Source organism: Lagenorhynchus albirostris, chromosome 5 (assembly GCF_949774975.1).
Source record: "Lagenorhynchus albirostris chromosome 5, mLagAlb1.1, whole genome shotgun sequence".
Taxonomy (NCBI): domain Eukaryota; kingdom Metazoa; phylum Chordata; class Mammalia; order Artiodactyla; family Delphinidae; genus Lagenorhynchus; species Lagenorhynchus albirostris.
In genome coordinates, this window is record NC_083099.1 from 129,800,576 (window position 1) to 129,816,492 (window position 15,917).

Genomic DNA, 15,917 nt, shown 5'->3' on the forward strand with positions numbered 1-15,917 from the left:
CTGCATTGCTGAGGTGGGGTCATCACATGCTACTTTCCGCAAAATACTACTTTCCAATCTCTTTCTCCTCAGCATACTGCCTTCCTTTATTTCTCTCTCCTTTATCTCTTTTATTGATTATTCCTTCCCTTTACCAATTTCCATTTTCCCAACTTTTCTCCAATTATCCTTGTCTGTGCAATAAGCTTGCCAGGAGCACCCAGAAATACTGAACAATTCCTGAAAGGGGATCCTTGGGGCTTCAGAGGCTGATGATCCTTGAGCCAGAAATTGGAATCAATAAACAGAAGCTGGGAAAACAGAACTGCTTTCCCTGCATTTTCTTTCTTTCTCTCACTGCTTCCATTTATCTGGGTGTAACTTAAAACAAAAAACTGCCTAATATAAAATGAATGGGCTATGGGACTTCCCTGGTGGTCCAGTGGTAAAGAATCCACCTTACAATGCAGGGGATGCGGGTTTGATCCCTGGTCAGGGAACTAAGATCCCACATGCCACGCGGCAACTAAGCCCACACTGCAACTAGAGAGCCTATATGCCGCAAACTACAGAGCTCATTTTCTCTGGAACACGCATGCCACAACTAGAGAGAAGCCCACGTGCACCAGAAGGAGAGATCCCATATGCCTCAACGAAGATCCCACGTGCTGCAACTAAGACCCTACACAGCCAAAAATAAATAATAAAATAAATTTTAAAAAAATGAATGGGTTATTTGTAAATTTATTTGAATTGGGGGGTTAGAATATTCTGACAAAATAAAGATAGAGTTTGAAGGGGTCATTTATTTTAGCTCATGCCTTCTGTCTGATAGACAAGTTATTATTGTACTATATCCAGGTCAACCCCCTTATTTTATACATAAGAAAGCTAAGGCTCAGAGAAGTGAGGTTAAACTCAAGGTGAAATAAACAAGATAATGGGATTTCAAATGGCTGGGAGAGAAGGGGAGAATCACTTTAGAAAAGGTTGTGGGTTATATTAGTTTCCTGTTGTATTAGTTTCCTCTAACAACAAATTGCCAAAATCAGAAATTTATTTGCTTACAATTCTAGAGGCCAGAAGCCTGGAATCAAGGTTCCAGTAGGGCCATACTCACTCTGAGGCCTCTAGGGGTGAATTTGTTCCTTACCTCTTTCAGAATGTCTGGTGGCTCCAGACATTCCTTGGCTCATGGCTGCATCAATCACTGCAATCTCTGCTGCTATGCCCACTTTGCCTTCTCCTCTGTGTGTCTGTGTGTAATCTCCTGCTGTCTCACTCTTATAAGGACACTTGTTACGGGATTTAAGGTCCACATTTTGGCCTGCTGAAAACAAGGAGGGGGCCCAACCCTCTGAAACCAAAGAGGAAGCAGCCTTGCCCCCCTGGTCCTGTGGTGGGAGTGGCAGCCCTGATGGTCTCTGAATCACCTTCAGGGTTATACAGTTGGTCCTTGAACAACACAGGTTTCAACAGCGTGGATCCATTTACACGCAGATTTTTTTCACTGAATATGATCAGCAGTTGGTTGAACTCGAGGATGCAGGACTGTGGATACAGAGGATCCACTGTAAAAGTTATACTTGATTTTTGACTACAGGGAGGGTCAGTGCCCCTAACTCCCCATGTTGTTCAAGGTCAACTGTACTTCCCTTTTCTCGAGGAGTAAACCACGTTTGCAGCTGAATCATCCAGTCCTGTAGAATCCTAGAAGTATAACAGCCTTCGTTCTGTTTTACTTTCTCTGTCCCCTTTAGTTCAAACTGGCAGTGTCTCTGTTAGTATAATCTCATCGCTATTCCTGTCTTCTGCTGAGATAGTTGATCAAATCCGGAGGCACCCATTATCTCTTTATCAAATGGTTGTTCAGCCACACACTTATTGTTCTTTTCAGAATACAGTTCCTCATTTTTTGCAACATGAATAAGCTGAGATTTTCCAAATCTTCAAGTTCTGGTTGCTTTTTGCTTAACAATTCCTTAAGTTTATCTCTGTCCTCTCCGATTTTACTATACGTGGTAAAGAGAAAGCAAGCTGCTCTCCCAATCCTTTACTTAGAAACCTCCTCAGCTAAATATCCAATTTCATTGCTCACACTGAAACATAATTCAGCCAATTATTTGCCACTTTATAACAAGGTTTGCCTTGCCTCCAGTTTCTAATAATCTGTTCCTCCTTTGCGTTTGAGACCTCACTGAAATTGCCTGTAGCGTCTGTACTTACACCAGCCCTCCATTCACACAATCTAGACTTTTTCTAGCATGCACCTCAAAACTCTCCCATCCTCTGACTACTACCCAGGCCCAAAGCCACTTCCACATGTTCAGGTTTTTGTTACAGCAGCACCCTTACCTCACAGTGCCAAAATCTGTATCAGTCAGCTTCAGCTGCCATAACAAAATATCATCAACTGGGTGGCTTAAATAAGAAAAACTTATTTTCCCACAGTTCTGGAGGCTGGGAAGTCCAAGATTAAGGTTCCTGGTTATAGCTCTCTTCCTAGCTCATAGATTTTCATCTTCTTGCTATGTCCTCACATGGCTTTTTCTCTGGGTACAAGCAGAGAAAAAGAGAGCAAGCTCTCTGAGGTCTCTTCTTATAAGGACACTAATCCTATCAGATCAGGGCCCCACCTTTAAAACCTAATTTAACCTTAATTACTTCCTTATGAAAATGAGCAGGACCTTGTGGGGCTCCTGGGCATGCAAGCCTTTCTGTGTCCCACATTGCTTGTTTGTAGGGAGCAGACTCCAGCCTCCATGACCTTCCCTGAGTTCCAAAGGGCAGATTTGAACAGTTGCTAATCAGGGAAGGGAGTGAATGCAGAGACAAGGGAAGAACAGCCAAGAAACAATAGTGCAGCCTGGGGGCAGGGTCCTGGTTCAGCCTCAAGGGATACACATATCAATACCTTTGAGCTCTTTATAGAACTAAAACTCCCAACAAATGGAAGATGTAGCATTCTTCATTCCAGAGAAGACCACCTGAGGCCAGATTAAAGGAATCAGAGAAGCTCATCAAAAGATTACCTGAGACCAGATTAGAGGACTGCAGGCCCTGCACACACCCTAGTCTTATCAGCAACCCCTCCCTTGAACCATTGCTATAAAACTCCTCACCAAAACCTCCCAGGTTGGGACACACAGGTTTTCAAGGGCTCGAGCCTGCTGTGTCTCCCTTTGCCTGGCAAAGCAATAAAGCTATTCTTTTTTACTTCACCCAAAAATCTGTCTGTGAGATTCGATTCGGCAACAGTCACAGAGTTTTCAACATCACTTAGAGGCTCCATCTCCAAGTACAGCCACACTGGGGGTTAGGACTTCAGCATGTGTCTTTGGGTGGGAGGAAGAAACATTCTGTCCATGACATACACCTTAACCAAAAAGAAAAAAAAAAACAGAAAGAGTAAAAGTAAAATGATGGACAAAGCTAAAACATGATAAACACAAAACAAAGCCTAGTGTAGCTATACTACTATCACACAAAACAGACTTTCAGGTAAGAAGCTTTACCAAAGATGAAAAGGAACATTTCACAATGATAAAGATTCAATTCCCCAAGAATACATAATTATTCTGAACTTGGTTGTCTATTAACATAGGTTGAAAATCTATAATACAAAAATTGAAAAATCTAAAACAAAAAATAGAATATTCACAATCATAATAAGAGATTTTAACATACCTCTTTCATAACTGATAGAACAAGCAGACAAAAACAATCAGGGCAGAGAAGACTTAAACAACATGAAAGTTGTCTTTAAAAGGCTAGGACCAGGAATTCCCTGGTGGTCCAGTGGTTAGGACTCAGTGCTTTCACTGCCAGGGCCCAGGTTTGATCCCTAGTCAGGGAGCTAAGATCCCACATGCTGCGTGGTGTGGCCAAAAGAAAAAAAAAGAAAAGGCTAGAACCAAAGAAAAAAAAGATAATATTTGCCCTTAGTGACCTAGAATTATTCTAGAGAATATCAGCATAAGATGTGGGGTAGTGATGGGGGAAGAGAACAAAGTGACATGAGAGAATTACTTGTCTGGTTCAGGGGAAATACAGACACTGAAAATTTTCAGCACTCAATAGAAAAAAATAAATATGACAGGAAGTTCCCTGGTGGCCTAGTGGTTAGGATTCCAGGCTTTCACTGCCATGGCCTGGGTTCAATCCCTGGTTGGGGAGATCTGAGCAAGCCACATGTCCATAAAAGGATAAATAAATATGACAATAAGCTTAGGCAAAGGAGTAACCACCATAAGAATGAAAATAGAATATACAGCTTTTTTTTTTTAAACATCTTTATTTGGGGCTTCCCTGGTGGCGCAGTGGTTGAGAATCCACCTGCCGATGCAGGGGACACAGGCTCGTGCCCCGGTCCAGGAAGATCCCACATGCCGCGGAGAGGCTGGGCCCGTGAGCCATGGCCACTGAGCCTGCATGTCCAGAGCCTGTGCTCTGCAACAGGAGAGGCCACAGCAGTGAGAGGACCATGTACCGAAAAAAAAAAAAATCTTTATTGGAGTATAATTGCTTTACAGTGGTGTGTTAGCTTCTGCTTTGTAACAAAGTGAATCAGTTATACATATACATATATCCCCATATCTCTTCCCTCTTGCGTCGCCCTCCCTCCCACCCTCCCTATGAACGTACAGCTTTTAAGCACAGAGAAGAAAACTCAATCTATCCAATGGAAAGTGGGAAATTGAAATGATATTCACAAACTTCCCCTCTTAAAAAAACACACCCAGATGGTGAGTTCTGCTAAACTTTAAATAAAAATGTATTTCCCAGCTCCACCACTGGGACTGTGTGAGCTCTGGGAGAGGTTATTTTGCCTCTCTGAGTTTTAATTTCTTCTTCTGTAAAAGGAAGTTATTGCACATAAAGAAACTAGCATAATGTCAGAGTTAGGCATTCAGTAAACATTAACTACATCTTTTACCATTCCTACTAATTTTTACTATTATTTTTACTACTGTTTCTACTCCCATTATTCATGTTTCTTTATAGTCTCCTGAATCCCAGACATAATGAATGAACTCATGATAAGCCTATCAGTATTTGTTTTAGTCTGACTTACGCAAATAGATATAATTAGATCTTGCAGACATGGGGAATGTCTCTTTGCAAGATGAGATCCAGACCAAGAAAAAAGTTTGTGTGAACTCCAAAGTAAGCCAGAAGTAGTACATGGTGGCACCGTTGTGGTGCAGAATGCATTAAAGTGTCAGTTACAAAGACCCACTGATTTGCATGTGGAAGTCAAATTCTTGCCCAGTTGAAGTAAGTTAGAACAGCAAGCTGAGAAGAGTTCATTCTTGCCCGTGATTTGCTGGTAGGGAATCAGGAAACACATCACTAACGAGGTCTGTACATCAAGCCCCTACATCCTCACCTCTGTTTAATGGATAGCAAATCTCAAGTTGAAGTTGGCTTTGCATATAGTCGGTGCTCAAGAAATGTTTATTTATCAATTTATCAACTTTGGTCCTTCTGTCAATTTAGCAATTTCAGTCATTTTGTCAACCTGTCAGTTACGTCATACATAGCTTGCCACTCTTCTTCAGATCCCAGGCATTTCCAAAACTGACTTGTTTATCAACATCAAACCTTCAGACTAAGGAGATCATACTCAGTGGAGTAAAATTCAAACCAGGAGCTTGTGTTATTCATTATGGATTAACAAAAGAAAATATGCTTTTATTATTAGTCTCTACAGAGATATGGTGAACCAGTCCTACCTTTCAGGAAGTGTGACTTGAAAATTTAGTGGAATATTTATTGGCAACAAGAAAAATGAATACCTGAAGAAGCTGGAAAACATATCGAGGACAAATGCTTAAGTTCATAGCAAAATATCTGGCAAGAAAAAGAATATTAATGGTAGTGTGAAATACACAATGGATTCAGTTATGAATTTTCCCGTCAAAGTTTCACTTCAAAAAACAAACAGTGCAGGGACTTCCCTGGTGGCACAGTGGTTAAGAATCCACCTGCCAATGCAGGGGACACGGGTTTGAGCCCTGGTGCGGGAACATTCCCACATGCCGCGGATCAACTAAGCCCGTGCACCACAACTACTGAGCCTGCGTGCCACAACTACTGAAGCCCACGTGCCTAGAGCCCATGCTACGCAACAAGAGAAGCCACCACAATGAGAAGTCTGCACGCTGAAACAGAGTAGCCCCTGCTCGCTGCAACTAGAGAAAGACCACGCACAGCAACGAAGACACAATGCAGCCAAAAATAAATATATATATATATTTTTTAAAAAAACAGTGCAGACTAGTCAGTGTTTCATAATGGAAAAAGGCATATCTTAGGAACTAGTTCGGGGAGATATTTTAGTCCCCTTGCTTTGTTTTTCAATTACTCATTTGACTATTTTGTGCACTTCCTTTCCTTGGGGAGATATTCTGAATCTGATCTGATTGTTTTCTTAAACTTATTACATGTGTGCAAAATACTTTTGGTATTTGCAAATTTACAAAATGTTCTTAACCTCAAGAGAAAATAAATAAGTTAGAGAAAATTAAAACAAGGTCCAATCATTAAGCACATTTTTTGAAATCCCTCAAGTGTAGGAAGAATGTAGGTAGAAGAGAACAACAGTCAGACTTGGGCCAGAACCTAGAGAAATCTCTGAAGATGTCAAAAATGATTTCATATGAGTAATTGTGTTTGTGTTCTTTTCTGAGGATTTCTTAAAAAGAAGAGTTGGAGAAAAGCATGAAAGAGGCAAGCTTATCAGAATTCAAATTTGGCAAGGGTATTTTGGTGTAGCTAGCTTTCTCCAGCCCATCAAGTTACCACCTAGTGATAATTCAATTTCTTTCAAATCAATGGGAAGGGACCCAACCTAGCACTAAGGGGGCATAGAAAGATGAATAAGACTGGATTCTTACCCACGCTAACTGGTTAAGATGATGAAACTGGTTAAAATTTTTAAATAATACTATAATATTGTATAAGATTATAACATAACCATATTATAAAGAGAATTTCCAAGGTCATCTTCTCCTAGAAGTCAAAGAGAGATGAATCTACTTCTCGTCTGTTTAAATCCTTCTTACCTCTTAGGCTTTGGTCCTACATCTGTTTCTTACTCTACAAAACTTTCCAGCTTTCTTGTTGTTAATGCTGCATATGTGATTCCATTATAAATACCCTTCGATTTTTTAAAATTTTTTTGGAGTATAGTTGATTTACAATGTTGTATTAGTTTCAGATGTACAGCAAAGTGATTCAATCATACATATACATATAGTCATTCTTTTTCAATTCTTTTCTCATGTAGGTTACCACAGAATACTGAGTAGAGCTCCCTGTGCCATACAGCAGGTCCTTGTTGGTTATCGGTCTTACATAGATAGATATGTGTGTGCATGTTAATCCCAAGCTCCTGATTTATCCCTCACCCATACAACACTCCTTGATTTTAGTTCTAAAAATCATGGAAGGAGTGTCTTTAGCCCTAAGGAAGCATAACATGCAGGGGCAACAGAGCATAGTGGTTAAGAACACAGACTTCAGAGCCAGATGATTTTGATATAAATCTCAGTATCACCAGTGTGCAACTTTGGGATAGTTACTTAATCTCTCTAAGTCTCAGTTTCCCCATCCTCAAAATGGGTGTATTAATAGTTCCTACCTCATAGAGTTGTGAAGATCAAATGAAGTAGCAATTGTACTTGGAAAACTAGTGGGCGTAAATATTAGCTACATAAGCATTAGCTACAATTAACGTTTGATATAGGTATATTCGTTCATGCATTCCACAAATATTTCCTGAGTGTCTATTCTGTGCCAGATAATGGTCTAGGCACTGAACTCCAACAGTGAATAAGCTCCCATGGAGCTTCTGCTCTCATCTCAACAAGGAAATGGGTTCCTTTAGGAAAGAGAGTATCAAATACCATTTTGTATATCCCATGGTGCTTTGCACAAAATAGACAATAGGTGTTTGTGAGGAAATTATAATAAGTGGAAGAAAAAAGACATGCTTTGAAAATCTTGCACTCCTGGGCAAAGAAAATAACAATTATGTATAGACAAACCAATTGTATTCTGCTAAGAAACTCTGGAATCTAGTCCTTTAACATTTCTTAAAAGAATTCCTTGGTAATTGAAAATATAGAGGATTACACGAAGTTTCCACTGAACCCTGCCACATTTTGCTCACAAGACAAAGGAATGCATGGCACAGAGCACACTTCGGCCAGGTGAGCCCAGATCACCTTGGGTTTTGTGGTCGTTCAGTCTGAAGCATCTGACTGTCAATTAGAAGGCTTGGCATTGCTCTCAGCCTTAGAGCCACAGGAGGAAATCATGTGGCCAGAGTGACTGTAAGAGGCCAGGGAGGCCCAGGAATGCCTAGTTAAGGAGTTTCACTTCTCTAAGACTTGAGTTACTAAACACATGTTCACCTAGGACAGTAATTTATTTAACTTTAATTCATTCTTTACAGTAAATAAGAATCAGATATTTTCTTTTTTTAAAAAAAAAATAACCTTGGGAATTTCTACTCTAATTATAAAAATATGTTTTGTTCATCTAAAGAAACTAGAAGCTATAACTTTGCACACCTACACAATCTTTCTAAAGAGCAAGTTTTGAGAATTGTGGAGAAACTGAGAGGGAATGTGCAAACACATTGGCCTGGGAAATCAGGAGACCTGGGGTCTAGTTTTGATTGCAATTAAGTAGCTGGTTGAACTTAAACAAGTGAAATAACATCTCTGGACCCCAGTTCCCACATCTATAAAATAAGAGCTCTTAGGTGCCCCTTCAACCTCTGATTTTTTTAAGTATTTATTAAACAATCATGTACCGTATGCCCATCTCTTTCACACGGTAGAAAAAACAACCTTGTATGATAGTTGCATTTTACAATGAGGAACTTAAGGCTCAGAGAAGCTCGTTTATTTACCCAAGGCACAGGATATGGGTCAAAGGTGCGATTTAAGCATATCTTCTGATTCTAAGTCACATCCTCTTCTTACCAAACTACAGCTGCCTTTAATGTAATGGGGTATAAAATGGCTCTGGGTTGGAGAAGAAAGAAAGTTCCTGATAATAAAACTTCATTGCCCACTTGACCCTTTTGCCCAGGATTAGCTCTGCTCTGTCACTTCCCTGTAGGAAAACCTCTATGCTTTACATTTGTGAAGTGAATAGTTTAAAAAGTTGAGTCTTACCTAGAGACGGTCTCTGAGTTTCACTGAATGGACATTCAGAAGATGTGTTCTCAAATAAAGGCCTTTGCCCTATTTCCACCTGTGCCCCAGTGATGGTGGAGAAATGTAATCAGAAAACAGGATGGCATGTAGATCAAATCCAACCATAACAATCTCCCAGGAACCATCAGACATATCAGTCATTGTGCCAGTTATACCAACAACCCCAGCAAAAGTAAGATATCCACCCATTCTCCCTGCTAAAGGGATAGTCCCTTAATTACCACCCAAGTTTGGGGCAAAGACCTGTCCTATGGCTGGCCAATCCATAGTCTTGTCATTGGACTACAATATGGCCTGGCCAGTAAATGCTTATCCAGAACAGAATGCCTGTTCTAGGAATCTGAGTAGTGAAATACAGAAAAAGTAGGTCATTTGGTAGCCATAGAGAAGGTACTGGATATAGAGTGTCTTCATATGGACACATGGTGTCTTCATATTAAAGCTGGACACCCAACAAAATACATCAGGAGCTGGGATGCCGGTTCTGGCCAAGCAGGTGGGAACTGCTGAAGGTCCGCAGCCTCTTCCCCATGGCTGTGCTCCCTAGACAGTTCCTGGGCCTTGGCAGACGATGGCCATGGCAGTACCCACATAACTGTCCTGTGCATCCTGGGTCACTGGTACCAACTGTGGTCCCAGCCCCCACTTACCCACACCAGAATTGCAGCCCCCAGCAGATTACCACACCAGTTCCATAGCCTGTGAAAGGAGATGCGTTCACAATGCAAATGAAAGTCATGGGTGCTCCATCTGGGCAGAGGGAGCCAGAGACAAAAAAAACCTTAGGCACCCAGATCGAAATGAACAGACCCAGGATCTCTTCTGAGGATCCCAGACTTGTGTTAGGTTCCAAGTCATTTCCCAGTTCCTCTTCCATTTTCTATAGAGATTCTTCTACTGTGAACCCTGTGCTTGGGCTTCTGAGAGGCTATTTTTCTAAACAATATATGTATACTGCTACATTAAAACTTTTTATATTATTGGAATAGATGACTCTCTAGTCTTTACAACAAAAAGAGCTGAATAAAACTCTGCACAATTATTTTAGTATACTATATACTACTAAATTCTATTTAGTAGAATAGAATTCTATTTAGTAGAATAAAGTCTATTGGGTAGAATAGTAAACTATTTTGTTATACTCTATACTACTAAATTCTGCTATGTCAAATAAGACAGAAATTAATAGGGATTTGGTAACTGGTTTGCTGATTTCAAGGCCTAATTAATTTGCTGCATTATACTGCCTTGTCATTCTTTGGGCTGATCGGACTGGCTCAATGATAACCGTTGAGAATCTTAAGAATTCAGTAGGATATACCAGGAAGAGACATCTAAAACCATGCTTTATCTATCAGCCCAAAGATCACATTCTTCTAAGGCCAATTCCATAATCTCTGAGAGCAAATTTTGGGCATTTGGTTTTAATTCATCTATACCTTCTATACCAATAAGAAGTTTTTTCAAATGTGATGAAACTATATGTAGAAATATGTGTATTGATTATTTATGAAAGTAATAAATATTCTCACAGTAGGTCAAGCAAGCTTCTCTTTAGAGAAATTTTTTGGCCAATAAAGTTGAGTCAAAGGGTTTCCAGCCTCTGACTTATTCAAGGCACTCAGCCCTGTAAATTTCATTTCCATCAAGAATAATGAGCTCTGCATGACTTAGAAAAGAACAAAACACTTTGTTCTTTCCCTGAATTCTGACTCTCAATGCCCCTAATGCATCTAGCTCTTCTGATGCTCATAGGAACCTTCTTCACATATTTTAATTTAATGTTAACATTTCCCTCATTGGCTCATTAACTGCCCTCCAGTGCAAGTTAACCAATGAACCCCGAAAGAGGTCTCCAGTTGCTCTGCAAGGATGATGAGCAATTCTCACCCTGCACTTCAGCCAACAAAAATGTTCGGCCTTTTTACAAGGAGCAGAAGTCCCAGAAGGTCACACAGTTCCGTGGCATAATATATGCAGAAAAAATAGTAAAAAGTTTTATGGCTCTAGGAGAGCCAGCTGGTCTCAGTAATGCCCCAAGGCAGGTAAACTTGCTGTGTCCTCACTCAGCCTCATGCCTTGACAACGTTAACCAAGGGCACTTAGACTTGAAGTGCTATTTGGGATAACTCCTTGCACCAGGTTCTTCATAAGTGCATTTATATTTAATTGGTGTGTTATCTAAGAAATCAGGAGAATTATTTATTTAAAACATGAAAGCTAAGTTATTTTAATGAATGAGATGTTTTTGTACTCTTGGCAAGCCAAGAAATATACATTCCACTTTTCACTGGGAAAGAAACAAGACCTTTTGCCAATAGAATTTCAGTTGGATGTTAGCTTCTGGTAGTTGACTTCCATCCAATACAAGTATTCCTTGAAAAGCTTTCCCTACTTCCTGAACATATACCACAATGATAAGCATACACAGGAATATTATCAGAAAGTGGGGAAACCCCTTCAAAGGTTACCATTTCATTACAGACCACTTTAGATGGTCAATACTCACACCAAGCAGGAGATACTGGGTGTGGTAGCCCCTACAAAATACAGGGGAGAACTGGAGGTAGGGAAGGATGATCCAAGTAATTTAAGGAGAAATCAACCCACTAAGAATCATTTACAATATTTACTCACTTATTGAAATTGTAATGTTTGTATAAATTTCCTTAATACATAGATTTGCTCAGGTTGAGGGTCAAACCATGAACATCTTGTCCTAGGTGATATTTGGCACCCCCAAAATGTCATGGAGTGCCCAGAAGGCAAAGTCTTTGCCTTTTATCAAATATTCATCACTTTGGTTTTGCATTTATATAACTATATATGTATGTGTATTAGGAATATGTGTGTGTATATATAATGTATATATACACATAATATATGTATATTACATAATATATATGTACTGATATATATATACATAACACATATAACACATGTGTTACATAACACATAACACATATACTGATATATATACATATACATAACACATAACACATGTATTCTTTATGCATAATTATGTATATATACATAATATATGTATTTATATACATTACATATATATTCTTAACACACACATATATAGTTTTTTCTTCACTGAACTCTAAGGTAATCATCACCCAAAATATAATTGCTTACAGATTCTGTTTAGTTTCCTAAGATTTCTTGATCCTACAAACATTAATCTGGTCCAGGAAATTACACTGGCTAGATGCCTTTATGAAACATTGACTGGATTTCAAAAGAAATTCTATTTCTTCAGAAAAAGAAAGATGCGATGTCCATGGGGTCTTTGGGAGAAGACAAAAAAATCTAAGCGATTCAAAACTATCCTTACTACCTGCAGGTAAAAAGGCGCATGTATCCCAAATGTCGAATCTGATTATGGAGATCAGACTCTAGGAGGATGTGACTATAAAAAATGGAGATAGTAATTGTAAAATGCATTAAATGTATATAAATAAACCTATTAACTCTCGACTGCATTTGCATATTCATTACTCAATAATACATTAATTGGCATGTAAATAATCTATATCTTGTTAATTACATCATTAATAGCATTATCTGTTTAGAGCAGCACTATCCAATAAAAACATATGACTCACCCATATATTTGTAATGAAAATGTTTTCATTTCCCAATCAAGAAGTAAAAAGAAATTGAAATTTACTTTAATACTATATTTTACCCAATATATTCAAAACAGTAATGTTTCAACATGTGATCAATATTTTTAAATTATTAATGAAATATTTTACAGTCTTCTTTAAAATTCATGGTGTATTTTACACTTGCAGCATGTTTCATTTCACACTGGCTGAATTTTCAGGGCTCAGTAGCCCCAGGTGGGTAGACGGTGCAGGTCTAAGGGTGCTGGATATTAAAGGGCTGCACACTACACCCACCACCATCTCCCCCAGCTTTCAACTGGGGGCCAGTACATGTTAGAACTTTAAATTAGCCTGTCTTTTACATCCGCCATGCTTGTGTCTTTAGAGGTTCGAAATAGGGTCTAAAGTTTAAACTGCTTTTAATTATTAGTTGTACCACACTAAGAAAATAAAATCAATGGTAATTGATGTATTATTTCCCTATTGCGGCTATAACAAATTACCACAAACTTAGTGGCTTAAAACAACACAAATCTATTATCTTATAATTCAGGAGATCAGAAGTCTAAAGTGGGTTGGCAGCCTTCCTTCTGGAGGCTCCGGGGGAGAATCCATCTCTTGGCCATTCCCAGCTTCTAGAGGCCACATATGTTCCTTGGCTTGTTCTCTTCTTCCATCTTCAAAACCAGCATCTTCAAATCTCTCTCAATCTGACTGCTACATCCATCACCACATTTCCTACCTGTACTCTGACTCTGCTCCCTCCCTCTTAGAAGGAGCTTTATGATTACATTAAGCCCACTTGGATAATCTCCCTATTGCAAGATCATTAATTTAATCACATATGTAAAGTCCCCTTTTGCCAGGTAAGTTAAAATTGTCACAGGCTCTGGGGATTAGGATGTTGACATCTTTGGGGGACCATTATCCTGTCCACCACAATTGAATATATGCAACTCAGGCCTACAGGGAAAATTCTGTCACAACACATTTAGTTGTGACATAGATCTACATGTGACAAAAACTAGCTATGTCATAGATAGCTGTTTCAAGCAATATTTCAAAAGCATAAATATGTAGTACAATAAATATTAGACATGTGCTCGACATCTGTTTTTAATTAGTAGGATTTGGCAATTTCTAGAAGTAACTTAAGCTGGAAGCTTGTACTTTTTGATCACCTTCACCCAATTTAAAAGGTACAAAAGGTCAAAAGGTGCAAATTTCCACCTTAAATTACTTCTAAAAACTGCCAAATCCTACTTATTAAAGACAAATGCCAGGCATTTAAGTTCTGGGATGTAATGTACAACATGATGACTATAGATAATAATGCTGTAGTGTATATTTGGAAGTTGCCAAGAGAGTCGATTTTAAAAGTTCTCAGCACAAGAAAAAAATGTGTGACTATGTGAGGTGATGGATGTTAACTACATTTATTGTGGTGATCATTTCCCAATATACACATATATCAGATTATGATGTTGTACACATTAAAATTATACAATGTTATATGGCAATTACATCTCAGTAAAACTGGGGGAAAACAGAAGTAATTTACATTTATGCTCTGATGACTTACAGAAAGTCAAGATAATAAGTGCCTGAGTCAAGACTGGAGAGAAAAACTCTCCATGTGTATATGAGCTTTTTTTTTTTTTCTTTTTTTTGGCTGCACTGGGTCTTCGTTGCTATGCGCAGGCTTTCTCCAGTTGCAGTGAGCGGGGGTTACTCTTCAGTGCGGTGTGCAGGCTTCTCACCGCGGTGGTGTCCCTTGTTGTGGAGCATGGGCTCTAGGCACATCAGCTTCAATAGTTGTGGCATGCAGGCACAGTAGTTGTGGCTCGCGAGCTCTAGAGCGCAGGCTCAGTAGTTGTGGCACACGGGCTTAGTTGCTCTGCGTCATGTGGGATCTTCCCGGACTAGGGCTCGAACCCATGTCCCCTGCATTGGCAGGCAGATTCTTAACCACAGCACCACCAGGGAAGTCCCTATATGAGCTATTTTAACCTGCTTTTCCAAATTTGCCAGGGAAAATTTTCACTCACATTCCCAAGTAATTAGTGCCACTTCTAGTATAAGTGAGCCATAAAGGTATACTCTCTCACAAGAATGTAATAAAGTTTCTGAATAGGCCTCCTATTCTTTGCTAAATTTATGCCATGAAGTAGAAAACATTTTTAATAAAATCAACAAATATTTAATGAGAATAATATGAGGAAGGCATAGGGCCCAGCTCAGAACATTCCATAACTTAAACTATCAATTCAACTTTCTTAAGAATAACAACTACTTTAAGAATTTCATTAGCAATCAGTATAGGCAAAAATGATAATTTTACTTACAAACTGTTAACTGATCCCGCTGGAATGCTGTCCTCTTAAGGCTCTCTCTTCAGCTTAACCATCTTCTGAGGTTCTATTTATACACTAAAAGAGGCAGTAATTGAAATTGTAAAACATGTGTTCCTGAACTGCCTGGAACACCACCTGAATTCCCCACCAGACCCTTTGTGTGTGCTCTGACTCCAAGTATCTTGTCCTTGGAGGACATATTAGTAAGCTAGGGCTACCATAACAAAATATCACTGACCGAGAGTCTTAAACAACATATTTCTCACAGTTTTGGAGGCTGAATGTCTGAGATCAGGGTGCCAGCATGGTTGAGTTCTGGTGAGAGCCGTTTTCCTGGCTTGTGATGGCTGACTTCTCACGAGGTACTCACATGGCAGGGAGAGAGAGAGACAGCAAACTCTCTGATGTCTCTCCTTACAAGGACATTAAGCCCATCATGAAGGCCTGCCCTCTCCTGACCTCATTTAAGCCCAATTATCTCCCAAAGGCCTCACCTCCAAATACCATCACATTGGGGGTTATGGCTTCTACCTAAGAATTGTGGGGAGGGGGCACCACAATTTGGTCCATAGGAGGGGATGTGCAAGATCCAGGCAGAGAAAAGTCTCAGAGTGATGGTACATGTTCTGGCAACCATGATCAAAGTCAGCCCTTTAGTCATCCTCCAGCTCTCGTGGGGACTTCTTCCAGACCGGGGACAAAGTAAATGTGATTACTGCTAAAAACTCATTTCT

The 15,917-nt window shown here is 39.5% G+C and overlaps 1 long non-coding RNA gene across 1 annotated transcript; it reads right to left on the minus strand.

Annotated features, from left to right (window-relative positions):
- Positions 1–4,627: 4,627 nt before the first annotated feature.
- Positions 4,628–15,693, minus strand: LOC132520688 (uncharacterized). The gene is made up of 4 exons (XR_009540603.1): positions 15,450–15,693; positions 15,175–15,258; positions 9,171–9,911; positions 4,628–5,305 (listed from the first exon to the last, which is right to left on the minus strand). It is a non-coding gene; the product is annotated as an uncharacterized LOC132520688 (long non-coding RNA).
- Positions 15,694–15,917: the final 224 nt, after the last annotated feature.